At 37.0% G+C, this 18946-nt stretch overlaps 1 protein-coding gene across 4 annotated transcripts in view; it reads left to right on the plus strand.

The window, feature by feature from the left end:
- RYR2 (ryanodine receptor 2) overlaps positions 1–18946 on the plus strand; it is a 793619-nt gene that overhangs the window by 232966 nt on the left and 541707 nt on the right. The window lies entirely within an intron of this gene.

Raw genomic sequence — 18946 nt, forward strand, 5'->3', positions numbered from 1 at the left:
GTCAGACACTGTAAATTATATATGTACTCTTGGAAATGAGCCCAGAAATATCTTAAGCTATGGAATTTTAAAATCAAAGGCAGAACTAACTTTTTGAGACAACCGCTCCTAGGATATTTATTTTTTTAGGCTGATCTTTGCCTAAAAGAGAATGGTTCATAATATCAGCATAGATTTTCTTGCAGAAATATAAACACTTAAATCTGTTGATATGTTTTGATTCGTTATTCCTGATTCCTAACTGTGGATATTTACTGTACATTCTGTATATGAATGAATTTTCATCTGTGTCTCTATATTTCAGAAATTAGAAGTTGAGGTTTTACTTTTAGGAACGATTCACTTTGAGACAGACCCACCTTGTAATTATGAAAAATTCAGGGAGAAATGAGGAATTATCAAGAAGGCATAGTTTTTCATCTCTTTGAATCTCCACATAAAACCAGACAGAGCTATGAAGAGGGCAAAACTCACACCCACAGACAATACAGTATCCAAGACAAACTAAGTGGCAAGTTATTCCTACATTTGGTGTCAGTAAATGTACAGGAGGAAGTGCAAGAGAGGCGACATGATTTCTATTGTCTCTGAAAGTCAGTGACAAATCCTTGCTGGAAACTGTGGTGGGCCAATGTGGAAACAGCAACCACTCCAAGCATGGTGACTCACGCCTGTGGTCCCAGCACTTTGGGATCAAAGGCAGACGGATCACTTGAGGTCAGGAGTTCAAGACCAGTCTGGTCAACATAGCAAAACCCTGTCTCTATTAAAAATACAAAAATTAGCTGGGTGTGGTAGTGCACACCTGTAATCCCAGCTACTTGGGAGACTGAGGCAGGAGAATCGCTTGAACCCAGGAAGCGAAGATTGCAGTCAGTCAAGATCACACCACTGCACTCCAGCCTGGGTGATAGAGCAGGATTCTGTGGAAAAGAAAAGACAAAGAAAAAGAACTAAGAGGGAGCAAAGGAACCATGGCATAGTGAGGTGAGATGTTTCTGGAGTAACCTTGGCCCTATGGACTTTTATAACTAACCATGTAAAGCTCCCTTACAGGTCAAAGCCCTCCTCTGAGGAAAAATTGCAGGGGTGATAGAGGCAAAGGATAGAGAAGGATCAAACCAAAAACAACAACAACAAAAAAAAATAGAGGAGGGAAGCAGAACCCATAGATTTCATAAGATGCTATGTTTCAAGTAGTGGGGAGAACCACAGAACAAGCAGTTCTAGAGCTGTCAAGCTAAAAAAAGCTACACTCTCCCTCTCCCTAAGAGTACCAGAAAAAGCATTTCAATTTTTATCTGGACATTTGATGTGCTTGTGTTGCCTGTAGACATTATAATTTTATAATATATATAATTATGTATAAGTTATATATATTAGTGGAGTAATCTAATTTATATAACTATAATTATACTTAATATATAATTTATATGGGAATATATTATATATAAAAAAGAGAATAAGAAGCAGAATAATATCTAAAGGCAATAAAGGTCAACTAGTTAATGTACTAGTTGTAAATAAATAAATAGTTATAAAGCTTATAACTATTTAAAAATGGACTAAAATTAAAAAAAATAAGATACACTGTGAAGGAGCAACATACATGCTTAACTCAGAAATAAGATGAGTAGAGAACAGAGATTTGGAAAAGATTCATGTTTATTAAGAAATACATATTTTATATTGTATATATTTACAATATAAATATATTATATATTAATGTAGATATATGATATGTAGATATTACATACAATTATATATTTCTATTTAAATATAAAAATGCATACTTAATGTACATATTATATATGATATGTATATCCTATGTATATGTGTGTATATATCATATATATATTTATATATAATACAGCTATGTGCCACATACCACTTATATGACAGCGGTCCCATAAGATTATAATGGAGCTGAAAAATTCCTATTGCCTAGTGATGTCTTGATAATTTCAATCTTGTGTAGGCCTACAGTAATGTGAGTTTGAGTCTTAGTTTTCAACAAAAAAGTTTAAAAAGTAAAAAAAAAAAAAAAAAATTAAAAAAAGAGAAAAGAGGCTTCTAGAACAAAGATATAAAGAAAATATTTTCGTACAGCTGTGTTTGTATTTTAAGCTAAGTGTTATTACAAAAATCAAACAGTTAACAAAAGTAAAGTTTGTAAAGTAAAAAGTTACGATAAGCTAAGGTTAATTTATCATTGAACAAAGAAAATTTTAAAAATAAATTTAGTGCAGCCTAAGTGTACAGCGTTTATAAAGTTTGCAGTAAGGTAATGTCCTCGGCCTTCACATTTAGCCGTCACTCACTCACTGACTAACCAGAGTAGCTTCCAGTCCTGCAAGCTCCATTCATCGTTGGTGTCCTATGTAGGTGTACCGTTTTTTATCTTTTATATCACATTTTTTACTGTACTTTTTCTATTTTGAGATATGTTTATATAAACAGATACCACTGTGTTACAGTTGCCTCCAGTATTCAGTATAGTCATGTGCTGTACAGGTGTGTAACCTAAGAGCAATAGGCTAGACCATATAGACCTAGGTGTATAGGAGGCTGCACCATTTAGGTTTGTATTACATACACGCCGTGATGAACACATAGTGATAAGATCACCTGATGACACATTTCTAGAATGTGTCCCCATCACTAAGTGATGCATGTCTGTATATATATATCATCCATGGGTGATACACACAGACATACACGTGCATGCACACACACACATACATACACCATACACATAAAATGTTTTAAATAAAAGGAAAATTTCATTTTAAATAAAAATGAAATTATATATTTATAGTGTTTTTAAATTAAAATATGCATTTTAGCAATCTAAGACAATTGAGGCCAAAGTGTGTTGATTATATTAACAATTGTAAGTGAATTTGACTTACCTATTAAAATAAGAACTTAAAATTATAACCATGACTACAAAGCCAAATCTAACAGTATGTATATAAAAACAAAGGCATTCAGAAAGGGAAAAATAAAAGGATAGTTAAGGATATACCAAGAAGTGTAAATAAAAAGAAAGCAGGTGTCTTTATCTCATTATTTGACATGGCATAATTTAGACTAAAAAACTTTGAGACAAAGAAGGATTTTTTTTTTTTTTATAATGCTAAAGGGTACATTTCTCAATGAAGACAAAGTAGTTTCATGACCCTAATAACAGATACAACTTTTACAAAGTAGAAACCTCAGAAGTTGCCAAGAGAAACATAAAAACATACCGATAATAAAACACGTAACACACTTCAACTTGAAAAAAAATAAGTATAATGCTTAGCATGATCAGTAAGGTTGACCTTATAGAGATATGTCAAAATCTGAACCTCAGAAATAGAATATACCTTTCTTTAAAGTTCACACACCATATTAAAAAATATTGACAATATTTTAGGCCACAAAGAAAACTTCCAGTAAGTTCCAAAGAGTAGGAGTAATACAACTATAACTATAAAGAAACTAGAAGTTAATTTTTTAAAAAGCAAAAACAAAATCAGCCCCCTAAAAAATAAAAACGACACAAAAGACCTTTCTATCTGAAAAGTAAAATGTACGCTATTAATTAAATCTTGGGTCAAAGGCAAAATAAAATTGAAGAGTTTCTTGAACATCATGATAATGAACATGTGATGTTTTAGAATGCGTGGGATATAGCTAAAGAAGTTATCAGAATAAAATCTATAGCATTAAATGCATATATTAGTGTTTTATTTTATTTTATTTTTTTTGAGAGGGATTCTCGCTCTGTCGCCCGGGCTGGAGCGTGGTGGCATGAACTCGGCTAACTGAAACCTCCACCTCCCGCGTTCAAGCAATTCTCCTTTCTCAGTCTCCCAAGTTGCTGAGATTACAGGCGCCCACCACCATGCCTGGCTACTTTTTGTATTTTTAGTAGAGACAGGGTTTTGCCATGTTGACCAGGCTGGTCTAGAACTCCTGACCTCAGGTGGTCTGCCTGCCTCGGCCTCCCAAAGTGCTGGGATTGCAAGCGTGAGCCACCACACCTGGCCTAAATGCATATATTATTAAAAATGAAAATTTAAAACAAATGAATTAAACAGCCAGATAAAAACTGGGAGAACAACAACAAAGTAAGCAAAATAAAGCAACAAAATGGTATTAATAAAGATAAGAAAGAAATTGATGAGTTAATTTTGAAAATCGGTCCTTTGAAAAAAATCATCAACAAAGACAAACCATGAATTAATCTAACCAAGGAAAAAGGGAGTACAAATATTCGATTATTAGAGGTTACGTATGAGTTGGAAGGGGATAATGACCAAAAAAGGGAATTAAGTCATGAGGGACCATTTGTCTAACTACATACAAGCGAACTTTAAAATCTTCGTGAAATGAATAATTTCAAGAAAATAAAGATTTGCTACATTAAGTTCAAACAGACCAATGATCATAAAATAAATAGTGTGGTAGAAGTATTTCCTGACAAGACATGCACCAAGGTCCGATACTCCCTACTTAACTGTGCTCCTTAAATTATTCCAAAGCATAATAAAAGAAGGAAAAGTTTCAAATTTATTTTGTCAAGTGAATGTAGTTTAGATTTCAAAATTAAGAAAACATTTTTTGCAAAGGTAATTTATAGATCAATTTCAGTTTTTATTGATACAGACATTTTCTGAGATAAAATATTTTAAATCAATGTTGCATTAAAATCTTTATCATGACCAGTGAAGGTTATTCCAGGAATCCAAGAATAGCTCAATACTATAAATTAATTAATAGAATTCTTCATATTAGGAAAGATAAGGAGAAAAATCCTTTGAACTTGCTCATAGATAGGGAAAGGGCACTGAACAAAATTTAAGTTCTACTTATGTTTAAAAATAATAAAATACCTCCTTAACATTATTTTATAAGTGCATGTGCACACACACACTTCAGTTCAAAATCAGCACTTTCTTTAAGGTAGTGCACTAGCAGTTAAAGTCAGATGTAGGTTAAAGAAGGATGCCCCGTATGCCCTCTGCAATACATGCCTGTGTTGGAGGTATGAGCCAATGTGATTAGACACTGATGATCAGAAATGAAGAGGTAAAACTATTTCTAGATGTAGATGATTTGATTATATACTTAAAATTCCCAAAAATTAATCAGTGGAAAAGCTACTACAGGAGTGGATTGATGAGAGAAATCTGTAATGTAGCAGGTTATAAAATCAATGGCCACATAACCTGGCAACATAGCGAGACCCCATCTCTCTACAAAACTAAAAAATTAGGCGAGGTTCAGTCTCTAAAGACCAGATCCTGTCTTTACAAAAATTTAAAAATGAACTGGGTCTGGTAGCATATGCCTGTGGTCCCAGCTACTCAGGAGGCTGAGGCAGGAGGATTGTTTGAGCCTGACAGTTCGAGGCTGCAGTGTGCCAAGATCGTAGCACTGCATTGCAACCTAGGTGACAGAGTGAGACCCTGTCGCAAAATAAGTAATTAAATAAATAAACAGAAATAATAGTCTTAGGCCAACTGTTCACCAGTATAAAGTCATTAAACTTTAACACTATGTTTGTTTGCTATTTTTGATAATATTACTAATGTATTATTTTTTTATCATGTATACATGTGCTAATAAATTCGTTTCCTAAATGTGTGTTACATCAGTAAATTTTTCAGGATTGTAGATTTGAAATGCTGTTTCTGTTTTTCTTTGTGGATTTTTTTTTTCTTTGAGTCAGGATCTGGCTCTTTTGCCCAGCCCAGGCTAGAGTGAAGTAGCTTGATCTCAGCCCACTGCAGTGTCTGCCTCCTGGGCTCAAACAGTCTTCCCACCTCAGCCTTCCAGGTATCTAGGACTACAGGCACACACTACCATGCCCAGCTAATTTTTTTTTGTAGAGATAGGGTTTCACTATGTTGCCCAGGCTGGTCTTAAAGTCCTGGGCTCAAGTGATCTTTCTGCCTCGGCCTCCCAAAGTGCTGAGATTACAGCTGTGAGCCACCGTACCTGGCTGGGAATTTTTTTAAAGCTCAAATTGGATAAGAAGGTTATAGGAGTATATTCACCTATCATATAGAAAGGAATATGTGCTCAGTCTCAGGAAATAGAAAATATATTACCTTATTTATATTGTTTTAATTAATGCTTTTTAAAAATCCGATTAACTCTGGGAGAGAGTAGGATAGAATAAAACTATTTCTGAGTAGGAGATAAGTGAATATAATTTGTATTCCTGAGAGCTGGCATTAAATTTTTGCAACCCAGTTTTCCTCTTGGGCAGACCTTTTTAAAAGGAAACACCCACAGTCTGTATGAATTTGATTTTCCTGTGGATAGTATAGACTTAAGCACTGAACATGGTCTGAGCAGGTTCGCCTTGCTGCTTACCAGCAATTATAGTGGAAAATCATACTCCTGGACACAGAAGCTCTGTGGTGATAGCCACTGTCAGGACTTATTAGGGAATTGCATTTCGTTTCTCCTTTTCATTTATAATCACTTTTTAATCAGTAAAATATTTGATTAAGTGGAATAACTGCCAGTTAAGCTAATGTTCCTTTGATAATATTTGGGTCATTCTAGGGTTTTAAGTTGAATTAGATCAAGAAACAATTCATAATTGGTGTTCAGTGGTTCCAGTCAGGCATATTTAATATATGAGCAGATTTTAAATAAATGTTATATGTTCTTTTCATAGAGCAGAATAGCTTTAATCCACTGAAATTGATCAGACTAGTTTGAGTTTCCTCTTCAAGGACTGAGGATGTTGAAATGATGATCATGAGAAGAATGGGCTAAATAAAACTGCCTTTGCACTTTTCTGAAGGATTGCTATAGTATTTGGCTTGACAGTTTCACTGGGGACTAATTTATTTGGCTTTTCATGTTCATGACAGGGTGCAGTTTATAATAATAAGCAATGGTTAACACGAATCATTTTATAAGGCTCTCTATACTGCTGAGTCTCACCTTGTTCAGATGATCTAAAACTCATGACAATAAGTACCTAAAAAATAATTACATATCTAATTTTATACTAAATTAAATTCCAATGATTGCACCACTGTACTCCAGCCTCGGCAACAGAGTGCCGAGACCACTGTCTCAATCAATAAATCATTAAATCAGTTAATGAAATCCCAAATTCTACTGGATTATTAAGCAGTGATAGTTTTTAAGTGTTTGAGAATGATTATTATAGAAATTTGAAATTGAGCAAAAAATTTTGCAAAACCGGGAAAGATTTTAGCATCATTACATATGGTTGAATCTCAGGCAACACCAGGGGTTCATAGGAGCAGTTTTATACAGATGAGGACCATCGTTTTATGCAGATGTGACAATTGAATCAGTAGTCATGCAGTGCTGCCCCTACAAAACGGACATTCATTAAAAAATAGTAAAAGCCCATTCTTATATAATTATCTCACGGCTCCAAGCATAGTTTTCTGGTATTCATCATCATGGACTCTGGATAGAGGCAGGAAGATGATCTTTAAGATTTGTTTCATCCAATATTTCAATTATTCTGTATTTCTGAGACTGATGCACATTCACAGTCTGTATAAAACAGTATTGTTGATTTTTGTCAGGTTTCCAAAAAGGAAGCTGGGCCTTGTAGATACAATATCTAGAGCTCTTTCTGTTTCTTCCAATTTCTATGGCATCACTTTAATTAAAAGTATTTTTTCTCATAATGGAACATGATAGAGCAATACTTTATATTCGGTGACTTCTCATTATTCACCAGCATAAATAATGCATCAAGATATTAATGATGCATAATAGTTGTGATATTCCAGATGAACTGATCTTCTTATTCAAGTGAGAATTTTTGAATAATAAAAATGTCGGTATAAGATAAATGCTAGATGATGTAAGAAAGATTCACTTCATAAATAAATTTTATGAAACATCTTAAACAGCAGATACTTGTTTCTTGACGATTTCCCTAAAAATTAATTGGAATAATAAAACATAAGGAAATAGATATTAACATTATTGCTGTTTCTTCTCTCTATTCATTTTGATTTTCACAGCATTTTGTTTGTACAAACAAGAGGCAAAAGAAAGACCACTGTCATTTGGAAAGAACATAAATTATCAATAACTATATTTATTTTTCAGTATTCTTATGTTTCAGTTATATAATTAATATTTATTTCCCAATATTTTTAGAGAAAAACAAAGTAGATGGTAAGTGTGGCAGAAAGGAAATATCCTAATATTTTGTGACTATCTTGTCTATGTAGAATAAGTTATTAGATACTTGAACAGAGTTCCGATAGGACAGAAGAGTTGAAAGAAAATATTTAATAGTTTTTTTGGCAGATTGTTGAATTGGACCTGAATGGAACTGCTTGTTAAATTATGATTCATAAGTTATGTGGAAATAATTCTTCTTAGTGTTTTTTGTTTTTTTTCCTAGATGGAGTCTCACTCTGTCTCCCAGGCTGGAGTGTAGTGGCGTGATCTCGGCTCACTGCAACCTCTGCCTCCTGGGTTCAAGTGATTCTCCTGCCTCAGCCTCCCGAGTAGCTGGGATTACAGGCATGCACCACCACACCTGGCTGATTTTTGAATTTTTAGTAGAGATGGGGTTTCACCATGTTGTCCAGGCTGGTCTTGAACTCCTGACCTTAGGTGATCCGCCTGCCTCAGCCTCCAAAGTACTGGGATTTCAGACATGAGTCACCACGCCTGGCCTCTTTTTGGTATTTTCAACATGCATTTATGCTGCTATCCAGTTAAGGAAGAGTGATGATACAAAGGGCAAAGATGACATAATTGAAATTCCCAAAATAGAAGGCGTTTTATGGAATACTTGAATTACATATCTAATTTTATGCTAAATTAAATTCCAAGGAGTAATACAACATCAGTATCTTGCCTTAGATGCCTTATGCCTTATGATATGAACTAACGACTCATTCTGGAAATTTTAAAAAGATTTTAAAGAATTCTCATTGTAGTCACAGATGAGCTCCTAATTTCTCATTATGTTTCCCATAAGATGTAGAAGATGAAGCAACATGAAAACTTAGGAAAACACTGAAGTCTAAGAGAGCTACACTAATTATAAGGCAGATGAAACTAGTTGGAAAAAACCTACCTGGAGTTCACCTCTTGTACACGGTTTCATCTCAAACACTGCAAAAACATTGGCAGATAGTTTAATCGACCTAACCTCTCAGCCTCAGCCAAAGGGGGCTTTGCTAACAAGCAAAATGCATAGCCAACTTTCGTTCCTTCCTTCTGCTGTCCTCCATCCCGTCAGTTCAGACTCCGCTCAGATGGTGCAGGCATTGGTAGGCAGTAAGCTGATGATGGCCCATTCTGTTCTGGAAGCCTTAGTTCTCACAAATACAGTGCGGAGGGCTTATTACAAACAGGAACAGCACTGGTGGAAGTACAGAATAGGGATTGTGTTTTGATGGTGGTGTATCCATTGTAATAACAGAGAACGGAACTAAGGATAGGGGAAGGAGAAGCTGTTAATGTAGATGGTCAGAGCTGAATTAAGTGAATGCTTGTGAAAAACTGAAAACTACACTTGGAGTTTTGTATACTTACTTTCTGAATCTAAGAGTATGATTTAGCCATCACTGGAGTGAACACACTGCAGCAAATGAAGCTCTAACCCAGAAGTTGGCGCAATTTTTTTTTTCTATAAAGAGCCAGATGGGAAATATTTTAGTTTTGTGGGTCAGATTTCTATTCAGCTTGGACATTGCAGTGTGAAAGTGGCCGTAGACCATATGTAAACAGATGAACATGGCTGTGTTCCCAAAAACCTGTACTTATGGGCACTGAAAATTGAATTTCATATTTTCATGTGCCATAAAATATTTTTTTCTTGCAATTTTTTTTCAACTGTTAAAAAATGTACAAGCCATTCTTAACTCTTGGGCCGTGATTTGGTCCATGGCCATGGTGTGCCTAGCCCAGCTCTAACATATGGAAAGTATTATATTGCTAAAGGGTAAAGCTAGACAAATGAAACGGGAGCAACTGTGAAAGATACAATAGAGGCAAAGTTTTCTGCCAGTATGTTAGATGCACTTGCCCTCCTAAAGCTGGGAAAGAGAATACTTATGTCTGGAGCTATTGGTGAAGTTTTATGAAAGTATAGGGATGGCATTTGAGTGGGTCTCCTTGACAGATGGTACTTAAGTTAATGAATGTTTTTGATGTTTGAAAGGATGAGAGAATAAATGGGTAAAATACAAATATAGCTCAATAGAGTGTGATATAGAAGGAAGCATTTCATAAGGAGAATGAGAACAAAAGCATAGAGAAGAAACATTTGTTGGTGACTGGGAACTCTCAAATGTTCTGCTGAGGGGTAAGGTCAGGTTTCAAATGCCATGTTACCAGCACAACTTTATTTTAAAGATGAAGGGAGCTTCTGAAAGCTTTCTAACAGTGGATTGCATTATTTCACGTGTTGCCACTTGCCAGTTTGCACATTTAGACATGCATAAACATCCCTGGAGGTATAAACATCCAGTTGGATTTTAATGAAAGATGACATGCCTTTGGATATACTGTGTTCTCTCTCTTCCTGGAAGACCCTTGTGCTTTCTTCACCTGAAGGAAGTCTTTTCATCTTTTAGATATCTGTCAGATGTTTTTTCCTTTGTGAAGTCTTCCTGCATGTATAATGCATTCCCCTCCTTTATGACAAAGTAATTCTGTTTTCTTTCTTGCATCCTTGCTTGCCTGTCTACCTGGTTGCTTTCTATTTCTTTCTCTTTCTCGCTTTCTCACTCACTTGATCGCTCTTTGTCTTTTTCTTCCTCCCTCCCACGCTCCTCTCTTTCAAGGAAAATAAACTCCCCCTTTGACTGTGCAACTTGCTGCTAACTCATGTGTCCCTTTACATTTACTTTGGCCTTTCTCAAATTGTGAAAGCACCTGCAGGCAGAGACAGCCTCTCAGTTCTCTTGTATCTCAGGTACGTAATACAGTTTTGAAGGAAGTAGAGCCTCAGTAAATGTGCATTGATTTTTGACTGGTTTTTCTTATTTAGACTCATAATATTGATGTATCTATTTTGACAGTTCATCAGTTCATTTGACTTTTTATATCCTACTGTGTACTCTTCAAAGAATACACAGCCATTGTCTTCCTGTTTCAAGGATTTTAATGTTTTCAAGGTTGCTGGAGTAAATATTCATATTTGTTACTATAATAATGCTTAATCCTATATAGATTGATAATGGTCTTGGTATAGTACATTTGTAGTAATATTTAACTTACTACTTTGTCTCAATTTCTTTCTTTCCACAAGTTATTGGGGTACAGGTGGTATTTGGTTACATGATTAAGTTCTTTAGTGGTCATTTGTGAGATTTTGGTGCACCCATCACCCGAGCAGTATACACTGCACCGTATTTGTTGTCTTTTATCCCTTGCCCTCCTTCCACTCTTCCTCCCAAGTCCCCAAAGTCATATCATTCTTATGCCTTTGCATCATAGCTTAGCTCCCACATATCAGTGAGAATATATGATGTTTGGTTTTCCATTTCTGAGTTACTTCACTTAGAATAATAGTTTCCAATCTCATCCAGGTCACTGCAAATACTGTTGATTCATTCCTTTATATGGCTGCATAGTATTCCACCATATATATATATTTCCATGTATATATATAATATATATTTCCATTATATATAATATATATTTCCATGTATATATATGTGTGTATATATATTTCCATATATACACACACACACACACCCAGTTTCTTTATCTGCTTGTTGATGATGGGCGTTTTTTTATTATTATTTTTTTTGCAGCCATTGTAAAAGGGGTTGAGTTCTTGATTTGATTCTCTGCTTGGTTGCTGTCGGTGTACAGAAGAGCTGCTGATCTGTGTACATTAAGCTTGTATCCAGAAACTTTGCTGAATTCTTTGTATCACTTCTAGGAGCTTTCTGGAGGAGTCCTTAGGGTTTTCAAGGTAAACGATCATGTCATCTGCAAACAGTGACAGTTTGACTTCCTCTTTACTGATTTGGATGCCCTTTATTTCTTTCTCTTGTCCGATTGCTCCGGCTAGGACTTCCAGTACTGTGTTGAAGAGGAATGGTGAGAGTGGGCATCCCTGTCTTGTTCCAGTTCTCGGAGGGAATGCTTTTGACTTTTCCCCAGTCAGTATTATGTTGGCTGTGGGTTTGTCATAAATGACTTTTATTACATTGAGGTATGTCCCTTGTATGCTGATTTTGCTGAGTTTTAGTCATAAAGTGATGGTAGATTTTGTTGAATGCTTTTTCTGCATCTATTGAGATGATCATGTGATTTTTGCTTTTAATTCTGTTTATGTGGTAGATCACATTTATTGACTTACTTATATTAAACCATCCCTGCACTCCTGGTGTGAAACCCACTTGATCATGGTGGATTATCTTTTTGATATATTGTTGGATTCTGTTAGCTAGTATTTTGTTAGGGATTTTAGCATCTGTGTTCATCAAGGATATTGGTCTGTAGTTTTCTTTTCTGGTTATGTCCTTTCCTGGTTTTGGTATTAGGGTGATGCTGGTTTCACAGAATGCATTAGGGAGGATTCCCTCTTTCTCTGTCTTGTAGATAGTGTCAAAAGGATTGGTACCAATTCTTCTTTGAATGTCTGGTCGAATTCTGCAGTGAATCTGTCTGGTCCTGGACTTTTTTGTTGTTGGTGGTGGTAATCTTTTAATTACCGTTTCAATCTCACTGCTTGTTGGTGGTCTGTTCAGGGTATCTAATTCTTCCTGATTTAAACTAGGAGGGTTGTATTTTTCCAGGAATTCATCTGTCTCTTCTAGGTTTTCTAGTTTATGTGTGTAAAGATGTTCATAGTAGCCTTGAATGATCTTTTGTATTTTGGTGGTGTCAGTTGTAATATCTCCCGTTTTGTTTCTTAATGAGGTTATTCGGATTTTCTGTCTTCATTGATCTTGCTAATGGTCTATCAGTTTTATTTATCTTTTCAAAGAACCAGCTTTTTGTTTTATCTTTTGTATTTCTTTTGTTTCAATTTCATTTAGTTCTGCCCTTATCTTGGTTATTCCTTTCTTCTGCTGGGTTTGGGTTTGGTTTGTTTTTGTTTCTCTATTTCCTTGAGGGATGTCCTTAGAGTGTCAGTTTGTACTTTTTCAGTATTTTTGATGTAGGCATTTAGGGCTATGAACTTCCCTCTTAGCACCACCTTTGCTGTATCTCAGAGGTTTTGTTGGATTGTGTCATTATTGTTGTTTGGTTCAAATAATTTTTTGATTTCCATCTTGGTTTCGTTTTTGACCCAATGCTCCTTCAGGAGCAGGTTATTTAATTTCCATGTATTTGCATGGTTTTGAATGTTCCTTTTGGAGTTGATTTCCATTTTTATGTCACTGTGATCTGAGGGATTGCTTGATATAATTTCAGTTTTCTTAAATTTATTGAGCCTTGTTTTATGCCCTATCATATGGTCTATCTTGGAGAAAGTTCCATGCACTTTTAATAGAATGTGTTTTCTGCAGTTGTTGGATGAAATGTTCTGTGTATATCTGTAAAGTCCATTTGTCCCAAGGTGTAGTTTAAATCCATTCTTTGTTGACTTTCTGTCTTGATGACCTGTCTGGTGCTGTCAGTGGAATATTGAAGTCCCCCACTATTATTGTGTTGCTGTCTGTCTCATTTCTTAGGTCTATTAGTAATTGTTTTATAAATTTGGGAGCTCCAGTGTTAGGTGCATGTTTGTTTAGGATTGTGATATCTTCCTGTTGCACAAGGCCTTTTACTATTATTTACCATTTACTCTTGGTCTCTTTTCACTGTTGTTGCTTTAAAATTTGTTTTGTCTGATAAAAGAATAGCTACCCATACTTGCTTTTGGTGTACTTTTGCATGAAATGCCTTTTTCCACCCCTTTACTTTAAGTTTATGTGAGTCCTTATGTGTTAGGTGAATTTCCTGGAGGCAGCAGATGGCTGGTGAGTTCTTATCCATTCTGTAGTTCTGTATCTTTTAAGTGGAGCATTTAGGCCATTTACATTCAATGTTAGTATTGAGATGTGAGGTACCATTGCATTCATCCTGCCCTTTGTTGCCTGTGTACTTTGTTTTTTTGTGTGTTTTTGCTTTAACTTGTTTTTTTTTTTTTTTTTTTTGAGACAGAGTCTCGCTCTGTCGCCCAGGCTGGAGTGCAGTGGTGCGATCTCCACTCACTGCAAGCTCCACCCCCTGGGTTCACGCCATTCTCCTGCCTCAGCCTCCCGAGTAGCTGGGACTACAGGCGCCCACCACCACGACCAGCTAATTTTTTGTATTTTTAGTAGAGACGGGGTTTCACCGTGTTAGCCAGCTGGTCTTGATCTCCTGACCTCATGATCCGCCTGCCTTGGCCTCCCAAAGTGCTGGGATTACAGGTGTAAGCCACCGCTCCCGGCCGTATTTTTGTTTTATAGGTCCTCTGTGATTTATGCTTTAAAGAGGTTCTGTTTTGATGTGTTTCCAGGATTTGTTTCAAGATTCTGAGCTCCTTTTAGCAGTTCTTGTAGTGGTGGCTCAGTGATGGTGAATTCTGTGAGCATTTGTTTGTCTGAATAAGACTGTATCTTTCCTTCATATATGATGCTTAGTTTTGCTGGATACAAAATTCTTGGCTGTTTCAGGAGGCTGAAGACAGGGCCCCAATCAGTTCTAGCTTGTAGGGTTTTTTCTGAGAAATCTGCTGTTAATCTAATAGGTTTTCCTTTATAGGCTACCTGGTGCTTCTGTCTCACAGCTCTTAAGATTATTTCCTTTGTCTTAACTTTGGATAACCTGAAGACTATATGCTTAGGTGAAGATCTTTTTGTGATGAATTTCCCAGGTGAACTTTGTGCTTCTTGTGTTTGGATGTCTAGGTCTCTAGCAAGGCTGGGGAAGTTTTCCTCAATTATTCCCCCAAATATGTTTTCCAAGCTTTTAGAATTTTCTTCTTCCTCAGGAACACCGATTTTTCTTAGGTTTGGTCATTTAACATAATCCCAGACTTCTTGGAAGCTTTGTTCATATTTTCTTATTCTTTTTTCTTTGTCTTTGTTGGATTGGGTTAATTCGAAGACCTTGTCTTCAAGGTCTGAATTTCTTTCTTCTACTTGTTCAAATCTATTGCTGAGACTTTCCAGAGCATTTTGCATTTCTAAAAGTGCATCCAAAGTTTTCTGAATTTTTGATTGTTTTTTCTTTATCTAATTCCTTGAGTATTTCTCCCTTCACTTCTTGTATTATTTTTTGTATTTCCCTGCATTGGGCTTTGCCTTTCTCTGGTCCCTCCTTGATTAGCTTAATAACTAACCTTCTGAATTCTTTGTCAGGTAAATCAGGGATTTCTTCTTGGTTTGGATCTTTTGCTGGTGAACTAGTGTGATTTTTGTGGGCTGTTGAAGAGTCTTGTTTTGTCATATTCCCACGGTTGGTTTTCTGGTTCCTTCTCATTTGGATAGGCTCTGTCAGAGGGAAGGTCTAGGGCTGAAGGCTGTTGTTCAGATTCTTTTGTTCCCTGTGATGCTCCCTTGATGTAGTACTCTCCCCCTTTCTTATGGATGTGGCTTCCTGTGAACTGAATTGTGGTGATTGTTGTTTGTCTTCTGGGTCTAGCCCACGCCGTGAGTCTACCCAGATCCAGGCTGGTACTGAGGGTTATCTGCACAGAGTCCTGTGATGTGAACCTTCTGTGAGTCTCTCCAGCTGTGCATACCAGCGCCTGTTCTGGTGCAGGTGGTGGAGGGTGCAGTGGACTCCATGAGGGTTCTTAGCTTTGGTGGCTCAATGCTCTACTTTTAATATGGTTGGCCTCCTGCCAGGAAATGGCACTTTCCAGAGAGCATCAGCTGTGGTATTATTGGGAGGACTGGCAATGGGTAGGGCCCTAGAGCTCCCAAGATTATATGTCTTTTGTCTTCTGCTCCCAGGGTGGATAGGGAAGGACCATCAGGTGGGGCAGGGCTAGGCATGTTTGAGCTCAGACTCTCCTTGGGTGGGTCCTGCTGTAGCTGCTCTTGGGGGTGAGGGTGAGATTCCCAGGTCACTGGAGTTGTGTACCTAGGAGGATTATGGCTGCCTCTGCTGAATCATGCAGGTTGTCAGGGAAGTGGGGGAAAGTCAGCAGTCACAGGCCTCATACGACTCCCATGCAAACTGAAGGGCCAGTCGCACTCCCCACGTGCTCCCCTAACAACAGCCCTTAGTCTGTTTCCAGGCAGAGGGTGTGATGGGTTTGAACACTTACCCCAGGGTACCTGCCTTCCAGCTGTAAAATAAAAGGGATTGGTTCATTCCCCTGCCTGTGGAGTCTGGACACTAGATTTGCATCCTCCCAGGAGTTCTGGCCAGGAGGCCTCTCACCCCATTCAAGTTGTTACAAAGTTCAGCTAGAGATTTCCTTCTGCCTGTGGAGTTTTACCCCGTGCTCCTCTCCCATTGGATCCCTGTGGTGCCAGGCAGGAATGGCATGCTTGGCGACCCAGAGAGCTCCCAGGGCCTTTCTGCTGCTTCCTTTATCCCCTGTATGTTGCTCAGCTCTCCAAATTGACTCAGCTCCAGGTGAAGTCAGAAACTTTCCTCGCAAACAGACCTTCAGCTTCTCCAGTCGGGGTGTATGTTTGGGAGAGGAGGGTTGCCCTTTCTACTTCCACGGTTGGGGCACTCACAGTTTTAAGGGGGTCTCCCGAGTCCTGGAGGAGCAGTCCGCTTCCTTTAGAGGGTCTGTGGATCTTCTCGGGATTGCTGGTTTGTTCTTGCAGCCGATCTGGGTCTAAAATTCACAATGCAAGCCCCTGCATGCTGCTCTGTCCTGAGCTGCAATCTAGTCCTGCCTCCCATCCGCTGTGATGATCCTCTACTGCTTTGTATTAGTCCTTTCTCATGCTGCTAATAAAGACCTGAGACTGGGTAATTTATAAAGGAAAGAGGTTTAATTGACTCACAGTTCCGCAGGGCTAGGGAGGCCTCAGGAAACTTACCATCATAGCAGAAGGGGACGCAAACACGTCCTTCTTCACATGATGGCAGCGAGGAGAAGTGCTGTGCAAAGAGAGAAAAGGACCTTAAAAAATTATCACATCTCGTGAGAACTCACTCAGGATCACAAGAACAGCAGCATGGGGGTAACCACCCCCATGATTCAATTACCTCTCACTGGGTCCCTCCCACGGCATGTGGGAATTATGGGAACTACAATTTAAGATGAGATTTGTGGGAAACAGCCAAACCATATCATATTTTATATAAAGGATACATGTTTGTTAGCATGGTTCTACATAATTTAAAAATTCAGATAGTGTACAGAAAAATTAAAATATATAAATAATTATTGATAAATTTGGTACAGAAGGAAATGCTAAGTTTTTTTTTGTCACCATAACTTTCTAATACTTTGGCATAAAACATTTTAGTTGCACATGCTTTTTACAGTAAGTAACACAGAACTTAAAAATATATTTCAATGCAAATGGTGGTCACTTTGGAAAACAATTTGGCAGTTCCCTATAAAATTAAACATTAGTTTACTGGTACAGCATAGTGGTCTACTCGTGGTTATTTACCCGAGAGTTATTTATCCCTGTTTCTACCCAGAGTCTTGTACTCGCATATTTGTTTTACTCACAATAGCCTAAAACTGGAAATGACCAAAAGTTCCATCAAATGATAAAGCGATACTATGTGGTAACAAAAAGAATGAACTAGTTAATCTGTGCAACAACATGGATGCAACTCAAAATCTTTAAGGAAAGTGACAGACGCAGGGCACTAAAGACTATATACCAAATGATTCCATTTATATGAAATGGTAGAAAGGCAAAGCTAGAGTGACTAAAAGCAGATGAGTGTTTGGCAAGGGCTGGGGGAAGTAGGTGGGAATTTACTGCAGAGACATGCAAATGTTTGTATTCCATAAAATAGATGGAAATGTCCTATTTTGTGATTGTGGTGATGATTAGATGATTGTAGAAAAGTGTTAAAGCTCATCAACTTGTATACTTATAAGTGGTAAAAATTTCATTGCATGTAAATTATACCTCAATAAAGCTGATTTTTTTTAGTCTCCAAAAGCACAAACTGCAAAGCAAAATAAAGATATATTTGACTAAATTAAAATTAAAGACTTCTGAATATCAACAAATACCATAATATGTAAAGCAAACAAATAAAACAGAGCGTCATAAAAACAGCACTACCACCACCAACAAAAATACAAACCTCAGATTGGAAGAAGATATTTTCAACATGTAAATGTAAGTGCATAAAATTTTACTATCAAAAGTTATAAAGATTTCCTACCAATCAGTAAGAAAGAATATCCAAGTAGGAAAATGTTCAGTATGTTTGAAGAAATGTTTCACAGAAAAGAGAACTCAGATGGCTTCCAAATATTTTAAAAGATGTTCAAGATTATTAGTTATAAGGAATGCACAAATTAAAGCTGCATTCAAATTCTCATGCATGAAATTGGCAAAAGCTTTAGAGTTTGATAATGGAAAATGGTGACAAAGATGTGAACCAATGAAAATTCTCATATATTTATGTTAGAAGTGTAAATTGATACTGCCTCTTTAAAAAGCAATGCGATCATACCTACTAATGTTTAAGATGGTCATAATTGGGACCCAATAAATTCAATCCAAGAAATTGAACTGAATTTCAAGTTGGCTTAGGCCACCTCTTGCACTTGGGCTCATGAAAACATGCACATATCCATGTCAATGTTATTTTTGTAATGCCGAAAACAAGCAAAAGATCGCTATACATCTATTAGAGGAGTGAAAATCCAGAACTCAGACAACAACCAATGCTGGTGGGGACGTGGAGCAACAGGAACTCTCATTCATTCTTGATGGGAATGCAAATGGAATAGCCACTTTGAGGGCAGTTTGGCAGTTATTTTCATAGCTAAACATACTTTTACTGTACAGTCCAGCAATCACAGTCCTTGGTATTTACCCCA

Source organism: Rhinopithecus roxellana, chromosome 8, assembly GCF_007565055.1.
Source record: "Rhinopithecus roxellana isolate Shanxi Qingling chromosome 8, ASM756505v1, whole genome shotgun sequence".
Taxonomy (NCBI): Eukaryota; Metazoa; Chordata; class Mammalia; order Primates; family Cercopithecidae; genus Rhinopithecus; species Rhinopithecus roxellana.